The 15,142-nt window shown below is 39.0% G+C and overlaps 1 long non-coding RNA gene across 2 annotated transcripts in view; it reads right to left on the reverse strand.

Annotated features, from left to right (window-relative positions):
• Positions 1-15,142, reverse strand: part of LOC106505659 — a 90,201-nt gene that overhangs the window by 19,719 nt on the left and 55,340 nt on the right. The window contains exons 1-2 of one of the 2 annotated variants that reach the window (XR_002337643.1): positions 7,608-11,570; positions 2,691-2,771 (exon numbers count right to left, since the gene is read on the reverse strand). This is a non-coding gene — a long non-coding RNA (uncharacterized LOC106505659). Of the gene's footprint in view, positions 1-2,690; positions 2,772-7,607; positions 11,571-15,142 lie in introns of those variants that run through there. The other variant, XR_002337644.1, reaches the window with a different exon arrangement.

A 15,142-nucleotide genomic window follows, 5' to 3' on the forward strand; every position in this document is an offset into this window, starting at 1 on the left:
AGACGCAAACACTTAGCCTAAAGCACTGAGTATACACAGGAGTGCAAACTCCACCTTGGCCTGTGGCCTGACTCTACAAGGGGTCAGTGGCCTTGCTGTGACCCTCTCAGGGAGACCCCTTCAAGCACTTATCCTTGACAGTTGCAGCAGGGTGCCCTTGGTCTAGGTCTAAAAGTCTCCTCCAGGCTGGCATCTCTGTTCTTGATCCTGGAGGATTTGCAATAGATATCTGGTGATGAAATTTATAGATAAGGAATTGCTCAATTCCAATTTTTTTATAGCATAAAAAACCCACAAACAAGAAGATTTGACTAAAACACATGGAGATGGTCATTAAAAGGTTGTACACTAAGTATGTAAAATCAAAAAAGAAGAAGGAACATATGAGCCACTTAGAAGTAGATTTTAAAAGCCAGACTTCAGTCGCCATCCAGACAGGCAGTCAATGCCTTTTAGTCCAGACCAGCACAATCAGGATGCTGGATGGAACTGCCAAACCTGTTCCTCCTAAAGACCTTTACAATCTTTTTTCAGGAATGAATGAAAGTGTTTGCTTGAATCGCCTGTGGTCTATCTGAACTAATACAGAAAAAAAATGTAAAAGGCAAACAATTTCAGGACAGGTATTGCCCCAGTGTATCTTCAGCAATATATACACCCAGGTTGTATCAGTTTCAGCTTCTACACTTTGGTTGCAAGCATCCACTTACGTCCACACTGCTTTTAAAATGTGACACTTTGGAGTTCTCATCATGGCTCAGCAGGTGAAGAACCCGACTTATCTCTGTGAGGATGCAGGTTCAATACCTGACCTGCTGCAAGCTGTGGTGTAGGTTGCAGATGTGGCTCAGATCCTTTGCTGGTGTGGCTGTGGTATAGGCCTCAGCTGCAGGTCTGATTTAACCCCTAGCCTGGGAACTTCCATATGCTGCAGGTGTGGTGATAAAAAGAAGAAAAAAATTTGATATTTTGGTGGACATCAAATTAAAAAAGGGAATGTGCTGTCCAGCTGATCAAGAGGCCTTGGGTCTGCTCTGGATCTGCTAAGAACTGAACCTGTGACTTTCTCAGTCTCAGGTTTCATCACATATTAAAGATTTGAGCATAAATTTATGAAACCTCTTTTAGCATAATAGTTCCATTTCCATTGATTTTACATAGTGTTTATTCATTCACTCACTCTTTAATTCTTCCTTTTTTTAAAAATCAGATTTTATTGAGCCTTACTCCATGTGCAGTGCTGTGCTGGTAACTAAGTGTTAAATAGTAAGCAATACAGACAAAATCCTTGTACTCAAGGAGCTTCCATTCTAGAGAATGAGACAGATGATACGAAACCAACTACGGAAGTAAGACAGAATCAGGCATGTTTGAGAGATGATCACCAAGATAAGAGAAAGAGCTCAAGTGATGTGTTAGAGAGTAAATGAAGTTGGGATGATTGGGAAGTTCTAGAGCAACAAGTGGTCAAGTGTCCTGAGTACAGCTCCCAGCTGGGCTATAACGTGCGTATGTGACACTGGCCAAGTCTCTTTCCCTCTGTATGCCTGTATCCATTTCCTATTGCTGCTGGAACAAATAACCATACATTTCACAGTTTAAAACAGCGCAAATACATTACATTCGTTTCTGTAGGTCAGGAATCCAACATGGGTCTCACTGGGTTAAAATCAAAATTTAGGCAGGGCTCTATTTCTTTCTAGAGACTCTAGGGGAGAATTCTTTTGTTTGTTTGTTTGCTTGCTTTGTTTTTTTGTTTTTGCTCATTTTTATTGTTGGTAAAATTTAATTCCCAGCTGTTGTGGGACCAAGGTTCCTATTGTCCAGCTGCCTGTAAGGGGAGGCCACTTCTGACTCCTACAGGACTTATATTCTTTGGCTGGATGTCCTCTTTCTCCATCTTCAAAGCCAGCAATCACTGGTAGACCCCTTCTCATGCTGCATCTCTTTGATCTCCTCTTCTGCCTTTCTCTTGTATTTGTAGGGACTGGGAATTTGGCCCATGAGGATAATCCAAGATAATCTCCACATCTCAAGGTCCTTAAGCTTAATCATATCTGCAAAGTCCCTTTGCCATGCAGGGTAACATTTTCACAGATTCTAAGGATCCATACATATATATCTCTGAGGGGTTATTATTTACCAGTTTTATTTTCAGTAAATGAAGGCACTTAACTAAAGCTCTTTCAAATCCAAAATGTCACAACTCTTTTGGGAGCCATGACTAGAAGTCATATTTCCTTTCCAAAACAACTCATGAGAAAGTTTGCTAAAAGTAAAGGCAAAATCTCCTGTTTGAAGAGGGTGCTCATTTCATCTAGGGCGATTGATACTAAGCTTTGGTGTTGTGGCTATATAACTGCCAGGCAGTCTCAAGGATAGGGAGGGGAGCATGCTCAGGGCTGATCCCTAAAACCAGTTGAGGCTGCCCTGTGTTACCTGGCTGCTTATGAGCCTTCTGAATGTAACAAAACAGAATCACCTGTCAGAGCTACATTTTCCTATCAAGCAAGCAAGCCAATATGATGATGGACTGTTTAAAGGTATAGCCATGGGAATAATGGGCAAAGCTTCCCTGGATATCCCTCTGAGCATGTACCTTAGGTGAGGTGACCTAGTATTGTGTCATTTCCTGAAATATGAGGCCATCTCAGGCATCACTGTGCCCAGGGAAGAAGATGCACACATACCTGGAAGAATGAAATTTCTACTTGGTGAAGCCATAGCTTGTGGCTTTGTAACTCTGTTCCACGTTTTTCAGAATTCCAACTCTGCTGGAAAGAAATGGACATTTTTCTACTATTGTCTTTTTACCTTTGTAAACTGAGAGAAAAATAAGACTGGGAGTGGGGGCAACAATAGGGATTCTGGCAGAGAGGCTGGCAACCAAGGTGGATGGGAAATAGGCTTATGTGGACCTTAAATAGGCTTTCCCAAAAGCAGCGGTGGGTCCTGATAAATCAGAGCTATAATCTCTCTGGCCTTCTTTGGCATTTACGCTTTGGGAGGAGCTGGCTGGGATTAGAACCACAGTTTAGAGGTAACCTGGTCACATGGTCTATCCAGAAATTAAAGCCTAGAGCTTGGGCCCCAAAATATCATTTGAATATAAGTCCCTTAAGAGACACAGTCATTACCAGAAGCTGCTAAGCAAGTTTGGCAACTACAAAAATTCTTATTTTGCAGATTATTAGAAAGACTAGAGAGGCTATAGACAGAAGATCCTGCTTTAAGGCTTTTGATAAGACTATTATGTGACTCTAAGCAAGTCATTTAACTTTTCAGTTTCTTTTTCTCTAAAGTGGGAATTGGTAATATCTACATCACAACACCAACCACCATTATATGGTTCAAATAAAGCAGAAGTACAAGTGCTTTGCAAGAGGTAAACATCTTATAAATATTACTTGCTAATGTTATTATGCTTCACAGTTCCCTGAGCAAGGGTAAATTTAGGTGTTCATTAATTGTGGTTAGCTGTCACAGTTTGTAATTGTATACTCATGCCATTGTTGGATTAATGGCTGCCTCCTTCCTGCCTCCTACCTCCAACATCCTGCAAGTCCCCTGAGAGAGGAGACAGAGTTTCTTTTGATCACTTTCGAATCTCTTTTGTTTTCATGGTCTTTTGCCCACATCATGCACTTAGTGGTAACTCAAATATTCAAGAATGAGTTGGGACAGGTAAGAAAACAGGGAGAGAGGACAATGAAATACAGAAAGAAAGCAAAAAGGGCATGTGAGATTTTGGGAAAAGGGGACAATGCTGTGCAAATGTTATTCCGTAAAATGTCATCTAAGGCAACTTGTGGCCTAATGCTATTCTTCCCAAGAGAGTTTAAAATAATAATAATGAAAATGATAGCAAATTGCAGAATAACTACTGTATACCATGTACTATTAATTTTCATAGTTAATTTTTAAAACAGTAGTATGATGAGGAAACTGAGGTTCAGCATGGTTAAGTAACTTGCCCCAAATCACACAGCAAGTTGTAGAAACAGATGAAAGTCACATACAGATAATCTAACTCAGAGCCTATACCATGCTATTCCATACTAAAATTTGTTTTAATTTTTAGTTCAAAAAGTACTAGGGAAACCTGCCATGATGATAAATTAGTGAAGGCACACCGTGTTATAGGAAAGTAAAAGGAAGCCTATGAATCCCCCCTTTCTAAAAAGTGCATCTTACAAAGGAAGTAGAGAAGTACAGTATAAGGTCAACAGATGAAAATACTGTAATATGCTACCAGATTGTTTTCCTATAAATTTTAAAAATACATTATTTTGCAAATATTCAATAAAAAACAGGTGTTATTTAAAGGTACGGCCAGGTAAAATAACAAATGGCATACCATTTCAATTTCTCTCAGGCATACAAGTTTTAGCTGAATAAACATAAAAGAAATCAATCTACATGGTGCAAATGTGGGGGGAAAAAACCAAGATCTATGTCAGCAATAATAAAAGGCATCTACTGTTCTAAAACAGTCAGCTCATTGTAATGGATACCCAGACCAGAGAGAAATGTATGATGGGAAAGCCAAGAACCTCTTCCAGTCAGTTCTAAGCTCTCAACCTTCAATTAAGGGCATATCTCTGGAAAAAATAGTCTGTAAAAAGATTGCAAGATAAACTGAATAGAGAGCCCTAATAAAGATAAAATCTTTACTTTTGTCCTTCTATATGTGGTTAGCAGCAATTCTAGATGTCAGCATGATTTTCAAATATTAGCTATCCTTCAAGAATTTCAGGAAGCAATATTTATATTGTGACATCATAGACCATATCTTTATGGAAAACCATCAGCACAGACTTCATAAGTAAAAGTTGACTGAGAGATATTTGGGGAAAAATAAGGGATCACTCCAATATTAGCTACATAGTTTCCCAACTTTAGCAATACTAGTTTGACATGCAACAAAACAAAGAACTGGAGATTATTAGAATATTGAAGATCATCTAATCTATAAGTAAAATACTAGTGACCTGTGGACCAGATCTTGTCCAGAGACAGATTGATTTGATTTGCCTTTTTAAACAAATTTTTGAATTGGTAGCTAACATTTAAATACTGGAAAACTTTAAAAGTTGAAAAATATGAATTTCTCTTAAAAATGTGGAAGATCTACAACATTAAGTTCTTATTCATGCATTGGAAATAATCTGCTAGATTGAAAACAGGTGAGCCCTTCCAGACTGGGAAGCTTTCAAGATTGTACCATCTCTACAAGCCCCCATTATCTTGCCTTTATTCTACTTCCTGCATTTATACTGTCACTCTGGCCTCTGTGGTGACAGTATACAATTTTCATTTTACAAACAAAACCTAGAAAGTCTCTGTGATTTGATCAAGATCACAGAAATAGACATTGTGTTAGGATTAGCTCTAGGACCAAAGACTTCTAGAGTCTGAGCTGAGAGGGTTAACATCGGTTTCATGGACACTTTGGAATCCAACAAAGATCTATGAACACCCAGAACATGAAATCTGCTGTTCCTGATGGCTCTTAGTACTTCTCACCTTATGTTCGAGTTATTTCTATACACTCAATTAGTCATTTAATCATTTATTCACTTGGCAGTTATTGAACATTGACTATATGCTAGACATTATGCTAGGTCCTAGGGAAATAGCACTGGGCACAATTTTGCCCTAAGTTGGGGATGACAAACTGAAAAGCCTTACTCTTCAACTATCCTGCAAGCCATTAAAGGCAGCTTATCCTGATTCACTGGTGAGCTAATACCCAACATGAGGGTATAAATATGTAAGTGTCCACTAAGACAGAGAATAAATAAAGAAATGTGTGCATGGTGTGAGGATGTGTTCCAGTTTCATTGATTTACATGTGGCTGTCCAGTTTTTCCAGCACCACTTGTTAAAAACACTGTCTTTTTCCCATTTTATATTCTTGCCTCGTTGTTGAAGATTAACTGACTGTTGGCGTCTGGGTTTTTTCTGGGTTCTCTATTCTGTTCCATTGGTCTGTACGTCTGTTTTGGTACCAGTACCACAGTATCTTTTTTTTTTTTGTCTTTTTGCTATTTCTTTGGGGCCGCTCCCACGGCATATGGAGGTTCCCAGGCTAGGGGTTGAATCGGAGCTGTAGCCACCGGCCTACGCCAGAGCCACAGCAACGCGGGATCCGAGCTGCGTCTGCAACCTACACCACAGCTCACGGCAACGCCGGATCGTTAACCCACTGAGCAAGGGCAGGGTCCGAACCTGCAACCTCATGGTTCCTAGTCGGATTCGTTAACCACTGCGCCACGACGGGAACTCCAGTATCTTGATTAATTACTGTAGCTTTGTAATATTGTTTGAAGTCTGGGAGACTTAAGCCTCCTACTTGGTTATTTTTTTTTTCTCAGGATTGCTTTGGCAATTCTGGGTCTAAATTTTCCATATAAATTTTTGAATTGTTTGTTCTAGTTCTATGAAAAATATCATAGGTAATTTGATAAGGATTGCATTGAATCTATAGATTGCTTTGGGTATTATGGTAGTTTGCAGTATGAATTCTTCCAATCCAGGAGCATTTAATATCTTTCCATTTCTTTGAATCCTCTTTAATTTCCTTGATTAATGTTTTATAGTTCTCAGCATATAAGTCTTTCATCTCTTTAGTCTGGTTTATTCCTAGGTATTTAATTTTTGGGGGTGTGATTTTAAAAGGTATCATATTTTTTTTGGTACAACCATTATGGAAAACAGTATGGAGGTACCTCAGAAAACTAAATACAAAACTAACATATGACTCAGCAATCCCACTCTTGGGCATATATCCAGACAAAACTTTCCTTGAAAAAGACACATGTACCGACATGTTCATTGCAGCACTATCTACAATAGCCAAGACATGGAAACAACCTAAATGTCCTTCAACAGATGAATGGATTAAGAAGATGTGCTATCTATACACAATGGAATACTACTAAGCCATAAAAATGAACAAAATAATGCCATTTGCAGCAACATGGATGGAACTAGAGACTCATATTAAAGGAAGTGAGTCGGAAAGACAAATACATGATATCACATATCTGGAAACTAATATACAGCACAAATGAGCCTTTCCACAGAATAGAAACTCATTTACTTGGAGAATAGAGTTGTGGTTGCCAAGGAGGGAGGGGAAGGGAGTGGGAGGGACTGGAAGTTTGGGGTTAGTAGATGCAAAATAATGCATTCGGAGTGGATAAGCAATGAGATCCTGCTATATAGCATAGGGAATCATATCTATTCACTTTTAATGGAACATGATGGAGGGTAATGTGAGCAAAAGAAATTTGTACTGTAGAAATTGACAGGACACCATAAATCAACTATAATGGAAAAAATAAAGATCTTAAAAAAAAAGAGAGAGAGACTGGATGGGAACACCCCTCTCTAACTAGGCATATGTGACTGTTTGGTGACCTTATGACATCAGAGGTGCCAAAAACTCCACCCTCAGAACAAAGAGCAGAGGTCTATAGCTCAGTTATGCCTGCACAGAGTAATAATTGAGGCACCTTTTTCTGATCACCTTTTCTCAGGGTTTCCACACCTCCAACCACTCAGCTTATTTTTTAATTCCATAAATACCCTGAGCCACTCACCTTCAGGGAAGGGGATTTGAGTTTGTTCTCCCACCTCCTTGCTTGGGCTAAATGCTCTCTTTGCTGCATCCTCAGCATCCTAGCACTTTGGCTTGCTGTGTGTCAGGCAAAACAAACCTGGTTCAGTAAAAGTCTTTTGACCCAAATCCAGTTAGAAGATTCCGAGGCCACATCAAGCCTGGGTGAGGTTATGTTTTTGAAGTTCTGAGTATGTAACATCTGTATATCCCCTGAAATATTTTTTTTCTTTTTTCTGGAAAAAAAAAAGAAATTTGTTCTATGTTTATAAGAAACCTAAGAAGGAAGCATGGCAGATATTATCTCCACTAGCCAACAAGTAAATTTGGACCCTAAGATTAAGTGACATGGCCAGAGTTTCTAAGTGGCAGAGAGAGAGATTTGTCCACTCATCTCTAATTAAAACATTTTTCTCTAAAGATGTTTTACCAGCAAGTCACAGCTAAGCATAGCAATAGTCATTGAAGAACACTTCCTGTTAATATACTTTAGTTTTACTCTAGAATCACATGCATTCTAGTTCTAGATTGGTTGCTGATTTGTTGTGTGATTTTGAATAAATCACTTAGCTCATTGATTCTGAATTTCTTCATTTATAAAATATTAGGTTGGACAATGAAGTCCAGTGTTCTTTATTTGGGTTAAATTATACAGCCTTTCAAAAAAATTTTTTTCTTTCATTATTGTTATGCTATATTTATGTTCTTAGTCATAATCTCTCTAGGGCTTATTGTGTGCTGGAAGCTTAAATAAACTACAGCTAATATGGCTTCATAATTGGACCATGAAAAATTTTGACAGACACTCAATGCTGATTCATTTTTACCGGAATAATAATGGTTCCACTGTGTTGATACCCACTTCATGGGAGCATAGCTGGAATAAAAATATCATTATATTGTTTTAACTATCTGTATTACATTCTGACTTAAAATGAAAATGAGGAGTCTAAACTACAAGTTCTATTTTAATTAGCCTCGTATACATAAAGGTCATTTCTTTTCATCTTGAAGCTGTTCGGTGGATATCTCTGAAACGTTGCCAGTTTATTACAAAGGCGTCTTTATTGAATTGCTCTAGAAGCACAAGAAACCAGGGTCCTACTTTACTTTAAAGCTACTTAATATTAATATTTTATGTGGAAATTTGAGTTATATAGGCTCTGAAACTCTTGGACAATTGTTTTTTATTATGCACAGTGAAGTGTTTATAGATAGTAAACTAGCTGAAGTTTCTTCAGGTCTTCATTTTAGGCGACTTTTAACTTCCAGGCAATATCTTGAAATAAATCCCAATGTACATGCCCCATGCTAGTTTTTCATATACAATTTTTCCTGGTGCTTCATGGGAAGACCCTACATAATACTTAGAGCAAAAGAGCTGGTGAAATATGTCTTCTCTCAAGTTGAAGATCAAATAGCAGATGTCTAAGTAGGTGCATGGGCAGCTTCTGTGAAAGAAAGAGCTCAAGCTCTTCAAATTAAATGCTCTTTAAATTAGGCCTAGGTTTTTAGTGCTGCTAATTTGTTCACAGGACCTTTTCTAAACAAAACTATACTAAGATTCTTTTTCAGTACCATATGTCATCCATCACCACTCCTTTTGGTTATTCTCACATTCCAGAGTCTTAATTGATCTCCCTAGAAAATACCCAATTCCTTTGCCATATGTGACGATGTTACCTATGTTCCTTGTTGAAATTAATTTCTCTACTCTGTGAGGTCCTTCGTTTTGAAATTGGACCACAGGAATGGCATTCAAAACAAATGTGTCCCTCATTCATGAATTTTTCCAGTCCCACCACTACCCTAGTTATAACTAGGTAACAACAATAACAGATTAATTGTATGGCCGTATTATAACTCACCATTATCCCCCAGCTCGCATTTGACCAGAAACAAAGACTCAAATAATTAGCTGATAGGATTTGGAGACAGAAGTTTGCAAAATTTGTTTTTCTATAAAAATAGAAAAAACTGAGCTAGGAAAGGGGGGAGTGAGATTAGAAATATAACTTGGACTACAGTAGTAGAAAAACCAGTGTACTTGAAGCAAGAGTGAGAGAAAAAAGTTTCCACATGGAGAAAGAAAATGGATTTGAGAGCTGGGTGAGGACCTCTAAGATCCAGCCTGTTGGCCACTGAATACCCAAAGTCTCCATCTTCCCATTCATCTATATCTTCAGGTAAACTTCACTGTATCATTTTATATGCTATCACCTTAAAGGGCCATCTCCTTTCCCAACTTTGAGCTTTTGCTCATGTCTTTTCCACCTATCCTGTCTTTCCTCCAATGACTAGGATGATCACATATCCCAGTTTTCCCAAGTCAATCCCAGTTTATTCCTATTGCATCAGTATAATAGTAGAATTATCTCTCCTGTTGTCCAAATATGGACAATAAGTTATTGCCTTACCAATATCCATTTTTAGCTTTAAGATTTTCCCCTTTCTTCAAGGTGGAGCATAACTGCCATCTTTACAAGGAAAATTCCCTAATTTCATTAAGTTATAATCTGCCCCTTTTCTATGATTTCATAACTATTTGAATGGATATGATAATATTCTATCTCTGTAAAGTAGTACTTTGTGAATACACCCTTCCTCTACTAGACATGTAAGTGCCAGGGCTACTCCTCTTTTTAGTGTTATCAACGGGTGATTTGTATGTAGATAGCTAATATAAATTTCTCAAATTGGTTTAAAATTATATGTCATTTTAAATAACATAATTTTTGAATGTAAAATAGCAGGGACAGATTTTCTGTAAAACTAGTATTAGAATTAAATTACATTCTATGCGCAAAATAATTAGCACACTGTCTGCCACACACTAAGTTTCATAATTGACAACCATTTTAATGTTATTATGGTTATAACTTATTACTATAGATGATTAGATTATACTACATACTGATGAATTTTTTTCCTCTGCATCACCAGCACGCTTTGTTCATACATCTATTACAGCATTTTTCATGCATTATTTAATATATGTCACAGCTCAAGTACAAGACACATAGGACCAAAAGTGTTTTGTAACAATTTTTTTTTCTATTTTTTTCTTTTTTTTTTTTCTTGTCTTTTCTGGGCCGCACCCAAGGCATATGGAGGTTCCCAGGCTAGGGGTCGAATCAGAGCTACAGCTTCTGGCCTACACCACAGCCACCACAAAGCCAGATCCTAGCATTATCTGTAAACTACACTGCAGCCTACAGCAATGCTGGATCCTTAACACACTGAGCAAGGTTAGGGATCGAACCTGCATCCTCATGGATGCTAGTCAGATTTGTTTCCACCCAGCCACAATGGGGACTCCTTCTAAAAATTTTAGCACAGTGCCTGGTTTACAGTATAGCTGAAAAATATAAAATATATTGAGTTAGATTTTTACTGTAAATGCAACAAATTCATTAATGAATGAATTTTCACATAGACATAAGGTGATGGAAATGATCTGAAACAAGATTGTGGTGATGGTTGTATAACTACAAACATACTAAAATTTATTGACTTGTACTCTTAAAAGGGATGAATTTTATAATATATAAATTATACCTCAATAAAATAATTAAATTGATAAAGCAATCAAAAGAAATTAACTTGACAACCTACTAAATTACAGAATAGTTATGCAGAAAACCTAGATGCATCTCCAACTTGCTAGTCACCCATTGTTCTTTAGGAAGAAACACTAGAAGGGTGTGACAGATGTAATATGCCTTTGATGATTAAAAAAAAAAAAGGAGGGGGGAGCAATGTGCTACAGACTGAAGAGGCATAAGGAGCCCTGGGTTCTATCACTTTATATCAGTCAATAACTGCTTACGTAACCAAGGACAAATCACTTCCCCTCATAGGGGTGTTCATGTCTCTCATCTTTAAAATGAAAGCCATTGTGGCTCAGCGGTAATGAACCCTAATAACCATGAGGATGCAGGTTTGATCCCTGTTCCCACTCAGTGGGTTAAGGACCTGGTGTTGCCATGAGCTGTGGTGTAGGTCACAAATGCAGCTTGGATCCCATGTTGCTGTGGCTGTGCCACAGGCCAGCAGCTGTAGCTCTGATTAGACTCCTAGCCTGGGAACTTCCATGTGTTGCACATGCACCCCCTAACCCCCCAAAAAGCAAAAAAAATAAAAATAAAAATAACATAAAATAAAGTGAAAGCCTAGAAGATCTGATGAGCTCTGCTTGCCCAGCTACAACTCTGGGAAAGGCATTGGCCCAGGTAGTCACAGCTGATATGATGATGGGTGGACACATAACTGAGGCTGAGCCAATCAGATTCTTCTAGAAATCTGGCTTTGGGGCTCTGAGCCAGTAAACGTGTGAAGTTAAGGGAACGTCACGTGAATTTCTGCACTTAGTCCTGTTGTTGGACAGTTGATAATCTGAGGAATGACAAAGGAAAACAACCCATAGTGAACCACAAGAAAATGATGCAAACCTAAAGCAGAGGCAAAAAATTTTGAGTGATGGTGGCAAAGGTGGACCTAGTTTCTGCCATCTTTCTGGTTCCCATGAGATCAAGCAATCCTGTGCCCTATCCTTGGATTACACAAAACCTGTTGAACACTTAAAATAATGTCCAATTTTCTTGTTCTAACTTGAGTGGCATCTATTCCTAGCAATCAAAAGAATTCTTTCTCAAAAAGAAGCCAATGCACTGATTTCTACAATGTTTCTCTACTCTTATACTTTCTTTTGACTTGATGTTTCTGCCCAGCATGACTTTGGCAACCAAGCCCAGCAATGAGACAATGACTTCCTCACAAATGAGCTAGTAATTTCTCCATTAAAAACCTCTCCCTTTCTCTTCAATAATGTTAGCCTTGTATTGACCAAAGCAAAATATGCAAAGCTGAAACGAGTATCAGTGTGTATAAAGACTAAAGTGAGTTAATAAAAATTAAAAAAAAAGGAGATTCTGTCATGGCTCAGCAGAAACGAATCTGACTAGCATCCATGAGGATGAAGGTTCAATCCCTGGCCTCACTCAGTGGGTTAAGGACCTGGCATTGCCATGAGCTGTGGTGTAGTTTGCAGATGTGGCTCAGATTGGGGGTTGGTGTGGCTGTGGTGAAGGTCAGTGGCTCCAGCTCTGATCCAACCCCTAGGCTGGGTACCTCCATATGCCGCAGGTACAGCCCTAAAAAGACCAAAAAAAAAAAAAAAACCAAAAAATATAGTCTTTTAAAATTTCTCGGTTCATGGTACAACCAAAATAGAAGAGTTTCTACCTTTCAAAGCATGAGAACATTGTCATGCATTACCATGGATGAAAATGAATCCCTGAATGACATTTGGAGATTTCTTTCTTTCTTTCTTTTTTTCTTTCTTTTTTTTTTTTTTTTTTTTTTTTGCTTTTTAGGGCCACACGAGTGACATATGGACATTTCCAGACTAGGAGGCTAGAGGTCCCATCAGAGCTACAGCTGGCTACCTATGCCACAGCCACAACAACATGGGATCCAAGCAGGGTCTGCAACCTACACCACAGCTCAGGGCAATGCCAGATTCCTGACCCATTGTAACAAGGCCAGGGATCAAGCCCTCATCCTCATGGATACTAATCAGATTTGATTCCACTGCGCCACAATGGGAACTTCCTGGGGAAAATTTCTTGATTGTCAAATAAATATTTGAAAATAACTACTAGGAGAGTCTAATGCAATTAGGTAGCCATTCCCCCTCATTTCAACACCCACATTTTAGTGTAGGCTTAGATTTAAAAATTAAGAAAACTAAGGTGAAATGTATGATTCTGTGGTCTACAACTGTTGGCAAAAACATCCTAGCAATTACTCACTTAAAAGGCACTCCTTCCAGCTCAGCCACCTCCATTCTCTTGCTTCTCTGCAGTTTCTAATCTTTTCAAAGATTAGAATAGCTCCCAAGAGGTGAGGTTGAAACTCTAGTGATTAAAATCCAACTATACTATTCTGTTTCACTCCTATTTCATAAAATGGAATTTTAAAATGGCAGGCAAATGCAGATCACCACATTATCCCATTTTACTGGGCCTAAATGATTCTATGTGCTTTCCAAAGAAGGAATTAATGTGCCCCATAAATAAAACAAAGTTTAAAGCCTCCAGCCTGTTTTCTCACCAGACCACCCGCTCTGACTTCACAGTCAGACCGCAAATAGGAAATCAGACATCCTGTCAAATCACACAGAACCCATGAAACCATCTTTATCATCATGTTAAGTCATGAGAATGTAGAACAACCACAAGTCTTTTCTGGGTATCATATAGAAATACTTGGAACACAGCATGCTGGACTTCGATGTGCTCTCAGTTGCCTACTTAGTAAAGGTTAATTTAGGCTCGGGAGCAGGGGCTCTCAGCCAGTGGTGATTTTGTCCCCAGGGGTACCTGGCAATGTTTGGGAATATTTTGGTTGTCCCAACTTGGAGTGGGATAGGCTTATACTGGGTAGAGGACAGGACAGGGAGGATGTGGGATAGCCTGTGTCTGAAATTTGGTTCAGATGTCAAGGTTGATGATCACATGCACACACGTACACACATGAGGAGGGTATGAAAAGGTTTATTGATCACATAATAAGGCCTCCTGGAAAGTGTGGACACTCAAGACACTCTGAAAATGGCTTGGGTTTTTACTGTAGTTAGGAAGAAAATAGAGGGGAAGAATCCCTCCCACAGGCCTGGGTTTGCCTGATTTGAACTTCCCTGCTAGAGCCAAGGGAGGGAACCTCCTAGCTTTTGTAGGACTTGTTCAGATGTGAGGCAAAAGGGCAATAGGGGTGGTGGTGGAGCATGAGAGTTGTCAATAATCAGTCATCAAAACTGGAGTCAGTTTCTTTACCACATCGTACAAGACATGGGATGGCCACCATGACAAAATTTTTTAAGCTGGGATTTCAGTCCTGCTGAGGTTTTAAGAGCCCCTGTCCTGAAGTTAGGGTGGTCTGACTCAGGATTTATGGGTAATAGCTGTGTTGATGCTGTGGGTGCCTCCCAGATGGCCTCCTTCAGTACCCAGGCACCCATTTTTCCAGCTGCGCAGGCTGCTGACTGCTCACAGCAGAGCTCTTCGGCTGGAACTGCCCTTGGCCAGCAAAGGGAGCTACCTGACCCAAGATTACGCCACCCTCCAGGGAGAAGCCTACAGCCAGCGTGTAGTTGTGGGGTACGGGCCCTGACCCATCCTCAACTTAGGACGACTCTGCAGTCTTCCAAGAACCCCCACTACTTAAAGGGATCAACTGAGACCTGTGTTATTGCATCTCTGTTCAGTTTCTTCTTCTCCACAATCCTGTCTCCCTCTCCTTCTCACAGGTGTTGCTCCTATACTGTACATCCCAATAAACACACTGCACAGAAGCCTCTGTCTCAGAATCTCTTTTCCCCTGAAAGTTGACCTTTTTGTATCCAAATCTAGAGTAAGAAATAAAATTTACAATGTGACCAGGAATATAGATGCATTAAAAGCAACTGTGTAAATAAAATTGATTTTCATAAGCCAATACTAATTTTTAAGATGATAT

Source organism: Sus scrofa, chromosome 13, assembly GCF_000003025.6.
Source record: "Sus scrofa isolate TJ Tabasco breed Duroc chromosome 13, Sscrofa11.1, whole genome shotgun sequence".
NCBI classification, from domain to species: domain Eukaryota; kingdom Metazoa; phylum Chordata; class Mammalia; order Artiodactyla; family Suidae; genus Sus; species Sus scrofa.